Source organism: Schistocerca nitens, chromosome 5 (assembly GCF_023898315.1).
Source record: "Schistocerca nitens isolate TAMUIC-IGC-003100 chromosome 5, iqSchNite1.1, whole genome shotgun sequence".
Lineage (NCBI taxonomy): Eukaryota > Metazoa > Arthropoda > Insecta > Orthoptera > Acrididae > Schistocerca > Schistocerca nitens.
Genome location: NC_064618.1, coordinates 714,141,938 through 714,160,452, shown reverse-complemented (window position 1 = coordinate 714,160,452; position 18,515 = coordinate 714,141,938).

Genomic DNA, 18,515 nt, shown 5'->3' with positions numbered 1-18,515 from the left:
CGTTTCTTCTTCCTTCACTTAACGTTTTTTCCATACCACTGTAACTATTGTCTCGTTTCAAGCATAACTAAATTATGTCCACGCTAGTCATTTCGGCAAATATTTTTGGAGGCATTGTTGTTTATTATTAATATCTTCTTGGAGTTGTCTGTACAACTAAATAAACAGCTGCTAGTTATTTTTCCACACACGATTCACTTCTCTTTATTTGCGAAACATCCTCAGTGGCCTGTAATATAGTTGTATGTGTTTCCAGTTATATTACTACATTACACTTCTTTCGTTATTATCTTATTGTTAGATTAGTAACAAATTCCGAAAGGTTAACCTGCTGTTTGGCTCTACTTACTGTTTTTTTGTTGTATCTCGCTGTCTTGCGTACACCAGGATGTCCAGTTTCCGGTCTTTACGAGCACATCTCACCTAAACACTTTGCTTCCACTGTGTGTGTTGGATGTGTGTATTAGTGATTGTAGTGTTGCGAACTGCTGCCATGTGTTTTTAGGTTGTGTTTTGTTTCTATTTAGCATGGTTATGATCCATCTGACATGGAGTAGAATATGAAAATTATAAAGCAATTCCCTCCACTCATTTCCCCCATTTGCCCAGAACCCCCCACAACCACATATACCTACATAACAAACAAAAATCAAAATACATACGGTCACCCTAACGCAAAAAAAAGAGAACCGAATAATACACAGCGACAGATGGCAACAGTACAAAAAGAGACTGGTTGCAGTTTTCTTTATTTACATTTTACGTTATAAACCGTAAACACCTCCCACCATCGCAAGTTGCTAACAAAACCCACAACGAAAGTCAATTATTTAGGGGAAATGCACTCACAAACGCCGAAAATCAATCAGACTGTAACAATTTCAGTACAACACTTACGTGATAAAAAAAATCCTAAAGAAATATAAGAAAACCCAAATAGAAATTTAACCTAATGAAATTCTCTCTCCAAAAAGTTGTCTTACCTAACAACATGAAAATAACGAAAGAAATCTAAAACAGTAATACATCTGGAAACACTTTTATTACATGCACATCGCAATTATATATGTATTACAGGCCACTGACAATGCGTCGAGAATAAAAAGGAATGAAACCCGTATGGCATAAAAGGACAAGTATTTTATTTAGTTACGTAGGCAGAACAATTCAACAAGAAGACGTTAATAATAACAATATGCAAGGAAACAAGGAAAGACAGAAAATATAAAAGTGTCTTGTTTGACTTGTAATGTTTTATTTTGGAGTACGTCAGACACTGAACCTGATATAAGTGTGTGAAAAACCAACCCATACATATTCTAAAAACGAGTGTGTGTGTGTGTGTGTTTGTTTGTTTTGTGTTTATTAATCAAGTATTTGAGACTGAGAGCACTTAGCGAGTTGCAACATCTTTGCACGTAATTAAAAACTTTACATATAATTACAAACCTTTGCGCAATTTTTTCCCACCCGTCAATTCCTCCTAAATGATGAAAGTAAAAGTGTTTATCGCTTAAGGGGGGGTAAGACGTCAAACAGGCCGACTTGGAGCAGGAGAGGCACCACAGGACATTTTAATTTCCACTGTCTATACTTTTACAAATAAATTCATAAAACCTTGCCAGCATGACCAGGAAGGATTCAGAATTCACACTCATAGCAGTGGAAGTTCGAAAACATGTGAAATTTCATCATTTTTTTCACTTACTAATGGCAGCATTTCTTGCTATAGGTACACTTTTCTTCATGAGTAAGAGAGATGGTTCGATGAATTTTGCACAGCAAACAAACCATACTTAAAGGTGTATGGAACTCTAGAATTTTCCAAATCTATTAAAAACTGTGGTAAAATTGAGGTAATTAACTACAATATTTGTGTTTTTCTCTAAACATGAAGTTTAAAATACAACAGATCATTCGTTTTTTCATAAATTAAATAAATTCTAGAGTTTCACACACCTGTAAGTATGGTATGTTTGCTGTGCAAAATTCATCGAAGAATCTCTCTAACTTATGAAGAAAAGTGTACCTATAGCTACAAATGCAGCCAATAGTATGTTAAAAAATGATGAAATTTCGCACGAAAAAAAAATTATTTTGTTATGTTTTCGATCGTCCACTTCAATGAGTGTGAATCCTGAATCCTTCCTGGTAATGCTGACAAAGTTTGATGAATTTATTTGTAAAAGTATAGACACTGGAAATTAAAATGTCCTGTGATGCCTCTCCTGCTCCAAGTCGGCCCGTTTGACGTCCTAACCCCCCCCCCCCCCCCTCCCCTTAATACTTTTAAACTGGTTATGCATTAAAATTACCGTATGAGGCATGACATTATAATTTTATGAGTTCTTCACTACTAACAGCATTCGCTACACATTATTACAGACAGTATGCACATATGCCACTGAATAAAAGGGCAAAATATCATTGTACGATGCGACATATCAAAGAATGAAAAACTGTCGTATCATGCATGTGCATTTATTACTTATTTGCTACTAACTCTACTTGCCGTAAAATTCGCAGACAGTATCCACATATGCCGCTGAATGTACCTATAATGGTATATCGTTAAACTACACATAACTGAGGAGATATGACGTCATAAACAGTGCGATGCGTGAAAAACTGCCGTATTGTGCATGACCTTTAAATTTGTTACTTCGTTTCTACTAACTCCATTCACAAATACGGCTTGCAGAATGTTTCCATGTATACCGCTGACTATCTACAAAACTATATGACGTCATGACACATAGTTCAGGAGATATGACGTCATTAAAATGAAGCACAAGGCCAGACTCTGCGTGGTACTGTCTTGGACGCACAGCTATAAATACCTGAGAAATGAGGGGTCCCTCTGCTAGTAATACGATGAATAAATTACTCGAACAACTTACATTTACAGACTCTCATAATTTGCCATCAGCTTGTCCATCTACATACACTACACTCCAAAAATCTTTATAGACAGCGTGTCGGAGAGGACATCGTAATGGTGATTTTCCATCCTATTTCATTTGTTTATTGAGCGAAAGCAAAATGGCCTTACACATGTCTGTGCATGCTCCCTAACTGTCGTATCTTTTACTTACGACCCCTTCGGATATGTGCGACGGTAGCAGCCTGTAGCCTTCCCCTCACTTATCGACCTTAATGACAGTGAAAAATTAAACCGCGTGTACCTAATGGAAATTTTTGGAAAAGCAATCGTCACCGAAGTTAATCTGTCGGTAAAGAGGGAGGAAAGGGTTACATCTAAATGAAAGGAAAAATGCAAATGAAATTGGTGAAAATTAATTTTGAGAAAAGAGTAAAATTAATAAAGACAGTAAATGTGCGGTCGTTACGTTAACAATTAACTGGCGTTAATTTGAGATTTGGGGAAAATTACTGTCGCCAGTCCTGTGGACAACTACTATAATAACTGAAAGTGAAAGATTAATGCACATATAATTAGCACTATAAGCGTGGCAACTGAAGGTTGACACGTGCTGTGTGAAAACTGAATGTTTGTCAGAAGTAATAAATTTCGCTACACTCTGACTTAATTTAGCAAAAGAATCAATAAAACCGAAAAATTTAAAGTTAATTTAGTGACTGAAATTAATAGTGAACTTTGTTTCTGAAGCACTACGAAATTCAATAAAATAAGGTTAGTCTTGGGCTACCTCAACAATCATTTCAAAAGCTACTTGAATCTACGCAATTTAGAAATAAGAGGTTTAACTTTGAACTTGAATTAAATGATTCTGAACAATTAACAATAGTAAAATTTAGTACGTACCAAGCTGAGCTGCAGTCACAGGTAAGCTAAAATATGGTAACAAAACTCGCACTCTTAATTAGTGCTTGCGTAATCTAAATATTGTAGCCAGCTATGAATACCTTAACTGAACTTTGAAATTAAAGCAGTGATATCGAATGATATTGCTTTAATGCTGGCATTTGAATTTCAACGACACTCGAGTTCATTTCGGAAAAGGAAGGGACCCTCCTTGGTAATGCAATTGGGACAATGAGCAACACAGGTTCATGCTAAGTTGCTGTAATTTTGTGAGGCAAATGGGACAATTTTAAAAGCTGAGGTCTGCCATACAGTTCTAAACCTTTACTTGCTTCCAGTCTTCCTTGTTGGTTGATTGAAGGTTTGAAGTCGTCGGTCGAGGAGGTGGCGACAGTCACTCATAGTCGGCCGTCGCTGTTGCGGAGGCTGGATGTTGACGCGCCTTCTTCTCGACACGGTCATCAGGTGAAACGGCTCTTGATGTGCGTCAGCTAATGCTTCCCGTCCGCGACACCGTGTCCGCGCACCGGAAAACATGAGAAACTGAACAACACTGAACAAGAATGTCACTCACAAGATCCTAACAATATCAAGAGCATAGTATTGCGCAACGAATAATTGATCAACGCTCAGTGAATATGTAGAATACATACTTTATTCATAGCAGAAACGGCTCTTGATGTGCGTCAGCTAATGCTTCCCGTCCGCGACACCGTGTCCGCGCACCGGAAAACATGAGAAACTGAACAACACTGAACAAGAATGTCACTCACAAGATCCTAACAATATCAAGAGCATAGTATTGCGCAACGAATAATTGATCAACGCTCAGTGAATATGTAGAATACATACTTTATTCATAGCAGTCAAATAAGATACACTGAAAATTTCGTGGTAATACGATTTAAAGTCAGTTGAATGATATTTGCAGGTTGAAGATTTCAGTGTGCATGGTTATGCAGGACGTGTTAGACACCTCGAGGCAATACTCTGAGGCAGTCTGTAAAGCATGAAGAAATACACTATTGCAGGATCATGCATATTGTCCCTCCAACCAGCATTCGTCGTTAATACATATCTTATAGCTTCAAAATATTTTTCAGAACGGAGTTACGTACTGTTAAAAATAAGTCATGCTATTTGTGAAATCAGATACTCGTTGAAATTCGTCGAAAACACCATTAGATGAGGCCCAAAATGTTCAAATGTGTGTGAAATCTTATCGGACTTAACTGCGAAGGTCATCAGTCCCTAAGCTTACACACTACTTAACCCAAATTATCCTAAGGACAAACACACACACACACCCATGCCCGAGGGAGGACTCGAACCTCCGCGAGGACAAGCCTCACAGTCCATGACTGCAGCGCCTGAGACCGCTCGGGTAATCCTGCGCGGCGATGAGGCGAAAGTAGCGTCCCTTAAAAAGAGATCACGAAATGACGCTAGACAAAGGTTATGCCAATGTGCTCTTAAATACCCAGACAGAGATCAGGAATGCTTAAAAAAGAAGTAGTACTTGAATTTAAGTTGAATAATTAGTTCAGAACTGGTTAAATATAATAACTCACTAGCCATTCGGATCACAAACATGCGTAAAACACATGTCGGATTTATTAGCAACTCAGTTCCATACACGACACAAGGAGAATCATTGAAAAAAAATAGTTGCAAAAAAGAGTGACTAAATTGACTGGATAATGTAGCGGATTAAGTGCCAAGAATACGTTTCTGTAATCAGACTCGTGCCTACCAATTTCATAAAGACATATATCGTTTGCAAAACCATGCTTAAGAATATGTATTCTTTTCCGCAATTCATAGTATATTTCACAACACTAAATAGTGAAGGATCATGAATGTACATAGCCCATACTGGTTACGGGTACATCTTTTCTATGTATAATTGCGTAGCTTTCCGCGGGTCAGAGTCAGTCGACATAAAAATTTTCTGGGTATGTTACAGCGTCGTATTGAATAAAACTGCTGCTGGAGAAAACCAACGTTTTTGCCATGGTTGCAGAGGCCTTCTCTGGTCCTACTGGTGCGTTCTAGTTATACAGTGCCCCGGTATTTTGTTATTACTGTTCACTGTGCATCCCATTACGTCATAATTTTAAATGGATAGTTCATTTCATCGGTCACTGAAGGAAGACGCAGAGACAACTTTATTTTAATAGGTTACTGCGGTGGAGGGAGAGCGTAATCTCAGTTGTCTATTGGCTCTTGTATTATGTGCCATGATTGGTGGTCACCGGCGGATGAGAAGCTGACTCCTGTTTACCAGATGCTGGGCGTCGGTTGCGCGGCGGCAGTTACTCGCCGATAGTGCTCAAACCTCGTGTTGACAGTGCGGTCTGTTGGGCTCTGACTGCTGGCAGCCAAGATGGGGGCAAGCATGAGTCCATCCTCTCTATTAATGTTCTTAGGGAGTTTAATTACACTACTGCCCACTAAAATTGCTACACCACGAAGATGACGTGCTACAGACGTGAAATTTAACCAACAGGAAGAAGATGCTGTGATATGCAAATTATCAGCTTTTCAGAGCATTCACACAAGGTTGGCGCCAGCGATGACACCTACAACGTGCTGACATGAGGAAAGTTTCCAACCGATTTCTCATACACAAACAGCAGTTGACCGGCGTTGCCTGGTGAAACGTTGATGTGATGCCTCGAGTAAGGAGGAGATGCTTACCATCACGTTTCCGACTTTGATAAAGGTCGGATTGTAGCCTATCGCGATTGAGGTTTATCGTATCACGACATTGCTGCTCGCATTTGTCGAGATCCAATGACTGTTAGCAGAATATGGAATCGGTGGGTTCAGGAGGGTAATACGCAACGCCGTGCTAGATCCCAACGGCCTCGTATCACTAGCAGTCGAGATGACAGGCATCTTATCCGCATGGCTGTAACGGATCGTGCAGAAACGTCTCGATCCCTGAGTCAACAGATAGGGACGTTTTGCAAGACAACAACCATCTCCACGAGCAGCTCGGAGACCATGGCTGTGGTTACACTTGTCGCTGCATCACAGACAGGAGCGCCTGCGATTGTGTACTCAACGACGAACCTGGGTGCACGAATGGCAAAACGTCATTTTTTCGGATGAATCCAGGTTCTGTTCACAGCATTGTGATGCTCACATCAGTGTTTGGCGACATCGCGGCGAACGCACATTGGAAGCGTGTATTCGTCATCACCATACTGGCGTATCACCCGGCGTGATGCTATGGAGTGCCATTGGTTACACGTCTCGGTCACCTCTTGTTAGAATTGACGGCACTTTGAACAGAGGACGTTACATTTCAGATCTGTTACGACCCGTGGCTCTACCCTTCATTCCATCGCTGCGAAACCCTTCATTTCAGCAGGATAATGCACGACCGCATGCTGCGGGTCCTGTACGGGCCTTTTTGGATACAGAAAATGTTCGACTGCTGCCCTGGCCAGCACATTCTTTAGATCTCTTACCAATTGAAAACGTCTGGTCAATGGTGGCCGAGCAACTGCCTCATCACAATACGCCAGTTACTACTCTTGATGAAGTGTGGTATCGTGTTGAAGCTGCATGGGCAGCTGTACCTGTACACGCCATCCAAGCTCTGTTTGACTCAATGCCCAGGCATATGAAGGTCATTATTACGGCCAGTGGTTGTTCTGGGTACTGATTTCCCAGGATCTATGCACCCAAATTGCGTGAAAAAGTAATCACATGTGAGTTCTAGTACTATATATTTGTCCAATGAATACTTGTTTATCATCTGCATTTCTTCTTGGTGTAGCTATTTTAATGGCCAGTGGTGTATTTAGATTGCCTGTCTGATTTTGCGTTTCGTCATAACCGGTTGCTTGGCCAACACATAGAATTTACTGAATTTTATTTCTTGTCCGCAATGTTCCTGTTGTTGCGCCACTGCAGATTTGTTGTGTTGCCTTAGACGAATATAGTGCACGTGTTCTCGAATGCGCGTTGCTATTGGCCTGCTAGTCTCGCCGATGTATGCCTTTCCATATTCGTATTCAACCTTGTACACACCTGTAGTGTGAAATGCATCTACCTTGTCCTTAGTGGACCCTAGCACGTCCTGGATCCTGCGACCACTATACAAGACAGGCTGTACCCCAACCTGGCGAAGGTGTTTACCTACTCTGTCAGTAACATTTTGCACATGAGGTAAGCGCACTGCTGGCTGCAGGTTATCTATTTCTTGCTTATCTTGTTTACTTATATTCGTCGACAAGACTGTGTGGATGGACTTATGGCTGTAGCCATTGGCTTGAAACGCTGTGCGTAGCCTTTTAAGCTCAGGTGTTAAGTTTTGAGCATCACGTAGGCGCTGCGCGCTGATTGCCAAAGAATGGATGACCGAGTTCTTCTGCCCTGGATGGTGGTAGGATTGGTTGTGAAGATATCTGTCTGTATGTGTAGGGTTGCGATATACTCTGTATCCCAGTGTGCCCTCCGTTGTCCTGTATACTTCGACGTCTAGAAATGGAATTGCACCATTCATCTCTACTTCGATCGTGAACTGTATCTTCCCGTGCATGTTGTTCAAATATGTCGATCTTTGCTAAGCGTCTGCAAAGACTGGTTCACGATATAAGAATAAGATAAAATAACTGAAAGTGGGTGATTAACAAAGTAATGGTTCAAATGGCTCTGAGCACTATGGGACTCAACATCTTAGGTCATAAGTCCCCTAGAACTTAGAACTACTTAAACCTAACAAACCTAAGGACATCACACACACCCATGCCCGAGGCAGGATTCGAACCTGCGACCGTAGCAGTCCGCGGTTCCGGACTGCAGCGCCAGAACCGCACGGCCACCGCGGCCGGCCAACACGTCTACTAAAGAGACTGCTTACACCATGCTTGTCTGCCCTATTCTAGAGTATTGCTGTGCGGTGTGGGATCCGCATCAGGTGGGACTGACGGATGACATCAAAAAAGTACAAAGAAGGGCAGCTCGTTTTGTATAATCGCGAAATAGGGGAGATAGTGTCACAGACATGATACGTGGATTGAAGTAGCAATTATTAAAACAAAGGCGTTTCTTGTTGCGACGGGATCTTCTCATGAAATTTCAGTCACCAGTTTTTTCCTCCGATTGCGAACACATTCTGCTGGCACCCACCTACATAGGGAGAAATGATCATCACGATAAAATGGAAATCAGGTCTCGCACAGAAAAGTTTAAGTGTTCGTTTTTCCCGCGTGCCGTTCGAGAGTGGAACGGTAGAGAGACAGCTTAAAGGTGGTTCATTGAACCCTCTGCCAGGGACTTTATGGTGAATAGCAGAGTAATCACGTATATGCAGATGTACAAGTTAGCGATTTTATTGTGAAAAGTTACAAAAAATTCAAAGTATTGGTCATCGCTTGCCACTACTTTCTCCCAGCCACTGCGCCACGTGTAAGTACAGGCGTGGATTTGGGTAATTTTTGTAGATTTTGAATAGCTGCGACTGGAAGGTAGTAGTTAAGGGACAGAGTGGCATATCGTATGGCAGGCACGGGCAATATTGATATTTTGTAAAAGATTCTGCGAGGCAGGTTTACGATATCGCTCGCGATTGGGAAGGCACGGCATGGCGGATACAGTATACTATTGTGAAGTAATCGGGACAGCACAGGACGCTGACGTGCTATGAAGAACTCATACGTTGTAGTTACAAGAGCGCCTACTGACATGTGTGTAGGGGCCGAAGCGGACTGAGAAAAGGTGACGTTGTAATTATGACACAACACTACACTTGTCCCCGCCAGAGGAAGTACGTGAGCGGTGTAGGGAAATAACGTATAAATAAGCGAGCTGGAAGGCTCAAGCAAGGTGGTCGTGTCGCCATTCTGTCTGCGTCTAGAATGAAGGAATGATGATTGTTTAAGTTGCAGGCCAAACAAGGTGACCTTTTTGCGACGGATACTGGCGGCCAACTGGCCCGCTGAAGCTACCTCCAACCTCCGCTCCACAGACGCGTCGTAGCTGTGGCTAGGCGCGCCACACCTTGGAGTTGCACCGGCGCGAGGAACGACAGGGACGCCACCCTCCGTTCCCTGGGTGACATCGCTCGGCGGACTGCAAGCTGACGTCTGCAGGAGTGGGGCCGGGGCGCGAACTCATGGCCTACCCGGTGCAGAGCTGTCCGCGGTCACTGAACGAGCTGCCCTGAGCGGATGGTCTAAGCTGCTAAAGCTCACTTCAACGACGGCGGTCGTCTGTTTCCCTTCTGCGCTCTTGAAGGAGCAGTCAGCCATGTTCCGGACTATTGGGCGCAGCAGAACACGCTGTGGCCACCTAACCTTGGCGTGAATAGGAGCGCTACGTCGGCAATGCTGGGCGACTGGGCGCCGACCTCACAGATTCCGGCACTGGTATGGCACCCACGAACGCACGGTGCGTGGAGTCATCGGCGAGTTCAGCAGGAGGCCCACTGTGTACCTTTGATGTAATAAAGCCAATGACACATCTGCTTGTGTTTCTCTGCCTGCTTTGGCGTGAATCACAATACATTTTGGTGGGAGAGTTGTTTTTGTTGAGTGGTGAGAGAGGTTGGGCGGTACCATCTCAGCACAATGTAGTACGGTGAGTCTAAGTTTCATTTATATTACTTTTGAAGTTTGCTCTTGTTATCAGAGTTAGTTGTAAGAGCTGTGGTACAACACACTTAGAGCTATTTTGTGAAGCCAAAGGAAGCAGTGGATATATCTTTGTTTAGAGGTGGTGGTGGCCATGAGAATTTAGTGCCATTGAGGTGTACATTCTGGACACAAGTTGCCGTGCACCATTGTGCACGTCTGGGATGCTTTCTGTCGACGTATCGCTGCACACTTCAGACCGCCACGACCCTTTAGGAGCTCCGACAGGCACTGGTGCAAGAATGGGAGGCTATACCCCAGCAGCTGCTCGACCACCTGATCCAGAGTATGCCAACCGGTTGTGTGGCCTATGTACGTGTGCATAGTGATCATATCTCATATTGATGTCTTGGTACATGCGAAGGAAACAGTGCCGTTTTGTAACACATGTGTTTCGGGACGGTTTTCTCAACTTATCACCAATACCGTGGACTTACAGATCTGTGTCGTGTGTGTTCCCTATGTGCCTATGTTATTAGCGCGAGTTTTGTGTAGTGCCACGTTGTGTGCAATTATCCTTAATTTATGAGCTTGAGTGTAGAATAACTTCATAACTATTAAATTCAATATTTATTTTATTATGTGTTATGTGAACCTGTGAGTAAATGAGAGTGTGTATATGCAACATTCGTCAAGTTTCAGTATTGCATTATACACCGTCTAAACTAACGTGCAAGACTTACACAAGCCTGTCGTGGGAAAATGATCCTAGGGGATTTATGCACTTTGCTGATGAAGTATGTCTAGGTGTGACTGCTATTGTAATAGAGCAGCCGGAAAGTCAACTGGAGTAAAATCTCTATCTAAAGAATATTTCCAGAATTATTGTGTTTTTGTTTTCGTTTATTAAACACTACTATAATATTTGTATGACAGATTGACGCAAATGCGTCTGGGTATAAGCACTGGTGCAGACCAGTTTTGGCAGGAGTATGATCATGAGCGAGTATTCTGATTGGTAATCAGTATGGTCAGTCAATCAGAATTACGACGGTTCCTGCTCGTTACCTGATAGTTATACGGGGAGTGAGGCTGGAAGAAGGAAGTCACTCGCTAGCTTTGAACTCGGACGGTCTTGTTACTAGTGCCAGTAGAAATAATGTGAAGGATGAGGATTTACTTAGTGTCTGAGTTATTGGTGAGCTAAGTCGATAGCAGTTGTCGTTGAGGATTGCTTGGAGAAATTTCATAGCTTTTGAGTGAATCTGTTGGACAGATATTCGCATGTGAAAAATAGCTCTTCACTGAATCCGCGTGGCATGTTTCAGTATTCAACTACTGAGGATATTTGGCGAGCAGTTTGTTTTTTAGAAATCCACAAGAGGTACTGAATGTAATATCTCACATTAGCGGTGAAATTAATGACTATGGAAACGTTGTTTAGTTTGGGTCGGGTTTGGATAGATTTCTGGCTGCTGTGCGTGTGAAATTTGTGTTTGAATCGTGAACTGGAATGAAATAGCCAGTAGTATAAATGTGGACTGAATAGTACCTTTTCTTTGGTTATCAAGGACAAAATAAACATTATTGTGTGGAATTTTCGGACATTATTTTCCAGAACCCATTCCATTTTCTTACTGCCCGATAAAATTGGATGATATTATTTCTGCAGAACTTTCTTTCATAACTAGATTTGGGCGGCCTCTGTAATTGTAGATATTAGGTGGTGTTTTTTATCAACGCTGCTTTTACATTATCTTGTAAGTATCTAAATTGCCGAGTGAATGGACATTGAGCAGACGACGTTCTGAGGTAGGTGAATTTTAATTTGCACCCTGCACAATTACAATTTTATTTATTTATTTAATCGTATGGCTAGGGCCCCCTGCCGGGCAGGACGTTCGCCAGGTGCCGGTCTTTAAACTTGACGCCACTTCGGTGACCTGCAGTCGATGAGGATGATAGGATGATGATGAGGACAGCACAACACCCAGTCTCTGGGAGGAGAAAAATTCTCCGACCTAGCCTGGAATCGAACCTGGAAATGATGAGTACACATGAGAAATTAAACCCTGACCCGCCGCAGAAGGACTTCCAATTCCAATGTTTCCGTGTACATTTTGTCGGGTTGCGACATGTGGTCGAGCTTTGCCCTTCAGCAAAATTACATTTTCATGTCTATCGCTGCACTATGAATGTATGCTTTCAGTGCGCAGCTCTAACGCATCAGGTGCTTTCGACAGCGATCTCATGTGACTGTTTCCGTAGTTTCGGAAACCTTCTCTCTTCCATCGCCTTGCCGCTCGTCGACGTCAAAATCACCATTCTTGAAGTTTTGAAACCATTATCTGCCTGTTCTTTCATGAACAGGTGGCGCACTATAGGTCCTACTCAGCATTTTATGAGTCTCAACAGCAGATTTATTTATATTAAAAACGAATTTAAAACTTCCATCAAATAACGGCAAATGGGCTAGAAAGTTGACTTATTCACTCGAGAATAACTTTATGGTGCAATCACAAACCAACAATTATTTTTAAAAATATTGAGCTTATCGTGACATTTACGACCTATCACCGGAACCACCATTCACTGCGACTGCCATCTTTTACAAAACGGCAGAAGCAAAGCTGTAAATATAGCATTTCTCATAAGATCATGCAGGGGACTCGCGTTCGATTACCAATATTGCCAGGTGGGACGACTGGTGCGGGGTGCACCCAGCCCTGCGAAGCCAGCTGAGTGCTACTCGACCATTTAGTAGTAGTTCCAAGGTCAAGAAACGCAGCAGTGACGGTGAGACCGGTATGCTGACCATGTGCCTCTCCGTTCAGCATCCATTGATGCCATTGGCAGAGGATAACACCGTGGTCGATCGGGCCGATTGGTTCGTTTATGGCCAGAACTCGGAATCTTATTTATCTTTATTTATAATACGAGGATCACATGCACGAAGGAAAATGCAGAAATCATTTACGCCTTGAGAACGCAACTGAAACCATACGGTGGGAACTGCTTATGGTACCGGTCTGTTGTGAATGAACCTCTTGTAGATCACGAAGGTAAAGAAGTCATTTCATTACTTGGAGAAGCAAAAATGAGTTGTAACTCATTCTGACATGTGGTCCGACTAGTATACTTTTAAACTTTCGCTTTTACAGCATGGATTTACGTACACTACAGGTATGATCTGAATGCCATAGAGCTACAGAATTTGAAAGATCTCTGGAATACTAGCTCTCAAACAGAACACAAGGGGTAGATAATATTATGGCAGAATCTTTGGAAAGAGTGGCAAACAAACGATTATTCAAGTTAGGGGGGAAAAACTATGAGGCTGCGGAATAGCATCGGACTTCAGGATGAAACTCATCCAAGCAATCCAGAAGAATGTAAAGAGGGATAATTCGAGAACTACGGCAGATCCTGCTACACAGCTTTCCTGACAACAATATGCAGAATAATGCAGAGGGATATTTTATTTCTACTACACAATCACAAAACCATTTCGCGTTGAAGTAACCGGTTGCTACAGGCAACTGGTCAGCACCTTCTTCAGTTTAATGAAGAAATAGCAGACAGGACGTCTCTCTGTAGATCAGTGGCCATAATCATGTACAAAGAAACAAACTTTTTTCTTCATGAACGAATTGCGATAAATTTTATAGAGGTCTAATCGGTAGGAATTTTGCAACAAGGTATAGGGAGCATACGTACGAGTCTAGCAAGAGTGATTTGGGGAATCGTTTAAATTCCGAGAAACCTAATTTTGTCCCTAGTTCAAATGGCTCTGAGCACTATGGGACTCAACTGCTGAGGTCATTAGTCCCCTAGAACTTAGAACTAGTTAAACCTAACCAACCTAAGGACATCACAAACATCCATGCCCGAGGCAGGATTCGAACCTGCGACCGTAGCGGTCTTGCGGTTCCAGACTGCAGCGCCTTTAACCGCACGGCCACTTCGGCCGGCTTTGTCCCTAGTACAGAAAGCCCTAAAATCCTATAGAATCATCCAAAGGTCATGTACTCAGATATATTCTCATATGAAAGTGTAGTCACAGCGAGTAATAAACGATCAGACGGATATGACTAAAATGTTTTTTAGCATATCGTACGACCCGTTATGACGTCTGAGTGACTAGACAAACCAGTTCCCTCACCTCCACCTTATTTGTTATTCTTTCAAAATAGATTGAGTGCTGTTTATCTTAGAGCCATTCCCCATGATATCTTCATTGCCCTTTGTTAAATTCTGTTGTTGACACTTAGTTTTCTTCTGAGCTCCTGATGTTATTGTCGTCGTAACTGCCGTCTGATTCACATCTGCTGTGCAGCGAGATACGTTAATTTAAGTATTGACTGTATTTTTATTACATGTCACTTCTTCATTCGTGTATTTTGCTTTTAGGAAGCTTTAATTTTCGAGTACTAGTAATAGTGTTCCATAGATTTCGTGTTTGTTTTGATACAGTCGGAGAGAGTCCCTTTAGTCAGCTGTAGTGCCAGTAGTGCTCGCGTTTGTTTTGAATACAGTTCAGAGACAGGTAGTGCTAATTTTTATTGTTTTCAACAAGAAGTGTCTAGTAACCACAGTTTACTCAGCTATCAGCCGCCTTTAGTGAATTATCAGTCTAGTTAAAAGTTGATTAACTCTCTACAGTAAATTGATTTCTTAGGGTGGATGGGATGTGAGACTGCTGTGTACGGACGCAGGAGAAGCTGGCCACTGTTCGCGAACAGCTGAACGTGTTGATGGCCGCGGTCAGTCGACTTCATGCAGTGTAGCGACAGTGGGGAGTCTGGTGCGTCGCGTAGTACACCCCAGGTGTTACATACTTGGCCCACGGTCCCTGCTGTCGAGACATCTTCGCGGGTACCGGGCGTGGTTGGGCCACCCTCTCCCCAAGGGGCGTGGCGGGTTCAGCGGCGTTCGCGGTGCGCGAGGCGGAGGCTCAATGTGGAGGCTGGCCGTGTGGCATCGCCCGCTCTGCCTGTGAATGGACATGTGACCGCTCCTTCAGCCAGGTCCGAGCAGGCACACGGGGGAAGGGGTTTATTAGTGATTGGGAGCTCCGACGTCAGGCGGGTGATGGAGCCCCTTAGGGAGATTGCGGAAAGGTCGGGGAAGATGGCCAGTGTTCACTCTGTCTGCTTACCGGGGGTTTCATCCGAGATGTGGAGGAGGCCCTGCCGGCGGCGATAGAGAGCACTGGGTGCACACAACTGCAGATTACTGCTCATGTCGGCACCAATGACTCCTGTCGTCTGGGTTCAGTGGTCTTCCTCAGTTCATACAGGCGGTTGGCGGAGTTGGTGAAGGCGGAAAGCCTCGCTCGCGGGGTAGAATCTGAGCTATGTATTTGTAGCATCGTTCCCAGAACCGTTCGCGGTCTTCTGGTTTGGAGCCGAGTGGAAGGCTTAAACCAGAGGCTCAGACGATTCTGCGGAGATCTGGAGTGCAAATTTCTCGATCGGGTGGAGAAATGTAGGGTCCCCCTGAATAGGTCAGGCGTGCACTACACCCAGGAAGCAGCTACAAGGGTAGCGGAGTACGTGTGGCGTGCACATGTGGGTTTTTTAGGTTAGAGAATTCACTCCCTAGGCCCGACAAGACGCCTCCTGAGACGCGACAAGGTAGCGGTAGGCAAAACGCAACAGGGAATAACAATATTAATGTGCTAATAGTAAACTGCAGGAGCGTATATAGAAAGGTCCCAGAACTGCTCTCACTAATACGAGGGCTATCCACAAAGTACATTACGTTTTGGAATTAAAAATAAATAAAGTATTGGAAATTTTTTTATACACAGATGAAAGCCACACTTAAATACTATTTTTCTACATAGTTGCCATTTAAATTAAGGCACTTATCGTAACGATGGACGAGCTTGGAAATTCCTTCGTCGTAAAATTCGGCCGCCTGCGCCTTCAACCACGTGGTTACCTCTTCTTGAAGCTGTGCGTCGTCATCAAAACGCTGCACAGCCAACCACTTATTCATTGCTGGGAATAAGTGGAAGTCGCTCGGTGCCAGGTCGGGACTGTACGGCGGATGAGGAAACAACTCCCACTTAAAAGATTCGAGAACTTCACGAGTGGCATTTGCCGTGTGGGCCCGGGCGGAGTCGTGAATCAGCAAGATCTTTGGGCCCAACTTTCCCCTGCGCTTGTTTTGTATTGCTCTTCTGAGGTTGTGCAGAGTTTGGCAATACCTTTGAGAGTTTATTGTAGTGACTCTTTCCAGGAAATCCACAAAAATCACACCTTTTCTGTCCCAAAAGACAGTCGCCACGTGGTTGAAGGCGCAGGTGGCCGAATTTTACGACGAAGGAATTTCCAAGCTCGTCTATCGCTACGATAAGTGCCTTAATTTAAATGGCAACTATGTAGAAAAGTAGTATTTAAGTAAGGCTTTCATCTGTATATAATAAAAAATTTTCCAATAATTTATTTATTTTTAATTACAAAACGTAGTTTACTTTGTGGATAGCCCTCGTAAACGGTCACAACGCCCACATAGTACTAGGGATAGAAAGTCGGCTAAAACCAGATGTAAACAGTAATGAAATTCTAAACTCAGATTGGAATGTATACCGCAGAGACAGGCAGGACAGTGAAGGGGGAGGCGTGTTTATAGCGATAAAAAGTACAATAGTATCGACGGACATTGACGGAGATCCGAAATGTAAAAGAATTTGGGTGAATGTCAGGGTTAAAGCAGGCTCAAACATGGTAATTGGATGTCTCTATAGGCCCCCTGACTCAGCAGTTGTTGTAGCAGAGCACCTGAAGACAAATTTGGAAAATATTTCTAGTAGGTTTCCCGACCATGTTATAGTTCTGGGTGGAGATTTTAATTTGCCGGATATAGACTGGGAGACTCAAACGTTTATAACGGGTGGCAGGGACAAAGAATCCAGTGAAAGGTTTTTAAGTGCATTATCTGAAAACTTCCTTGAGCAGTTAAACAGAGAACCGACTCGTGGCGATAACATATTAGACCTTCTGGTGACAAACAGACCCGAACTATTTGAAATAGTTAACGCAGAACAGGGAATCAGCGATCATAAAGCGGTTACTACATCGATAATTTCAGCCGTAAATAGAAACATTAAAAACGGTAGGAAGATTTTTCTGTTTAGCAAAAGTGACAAAAAGCAGATTTCAGAGTTCTTGACGGCTCAACACAAAAGTTTTGTCTCAAGTACAGATAGTGTTGAGGATCAGTGGACAAAGTTCAAAACCCTCGTGCAATATGCATTAGATGAGTATGTGCCGAGAAAGATCGTAAGAGATGGAAAAGAGCCACCGTGGTACAACAAACGAGTTAGAAAACTGCTGCGGAAGCAAAGGGAACTTCACAGCAAACATAAACATAGCCAAAGCCTTGCAGACATACAAAAATTCCGCGAAGCGAAATGTAGTGTGAGGAGTGCTGTGCGAGAGGCGTTCAGTGAATTCGAAAGTAAAGTTCTATGTACTGACTTGGCAGAAAATCCTAAGAAATTTTGGTCTTATGTCAAAGCAGTAGGTGGATCAAAGCAAAATGTCCAGACACTCTGTGACCAAAAGGGTATTGAAACAGAGGGTGACAGACTTAAGGCCGAAATACTAAATGTTTCAGAGAGGAAGACTGCACTGTAGTTCGCTCTCTAGATTGTCGCACAGATGGCAAAATGGTAGATATCGAAATAGACGAAAGAGGAATAGAGAAACAATTAAAATCGCTCAAAAGAGGAAAGGCCGCTGGACCTGATGGGATACCAGTTCGATTTTACACAGACTACGCGAAGGAACTTGCTCCCTTTCTTGCAGCGGTGTACCATAGGTCTCTAGAAGAGCGTAGCGTTCCAAAGGAATGGAAAAGGGCACAGGTCATCCCCGTTTTGAAGAAGGGACGTCGAACAGATGTGGAGAACTATAGACCTATATCTCTAACGTCGATCAGTTGTAGAATTTTGGAACACGTATTATATTCGAGTATAATGACTTTTCTGGAGACTAGAAATCTGTACGAATCAGCATGGGTTTCGAAAAAGACGATCGTGTGAAACCCAGGTCGCGCTATTCGTCCACGAGTCTCAGAGGGCCATAGACACGGGTTCGCAGGTAGATGCCGTGTTTCTTGACTTCCGCAAG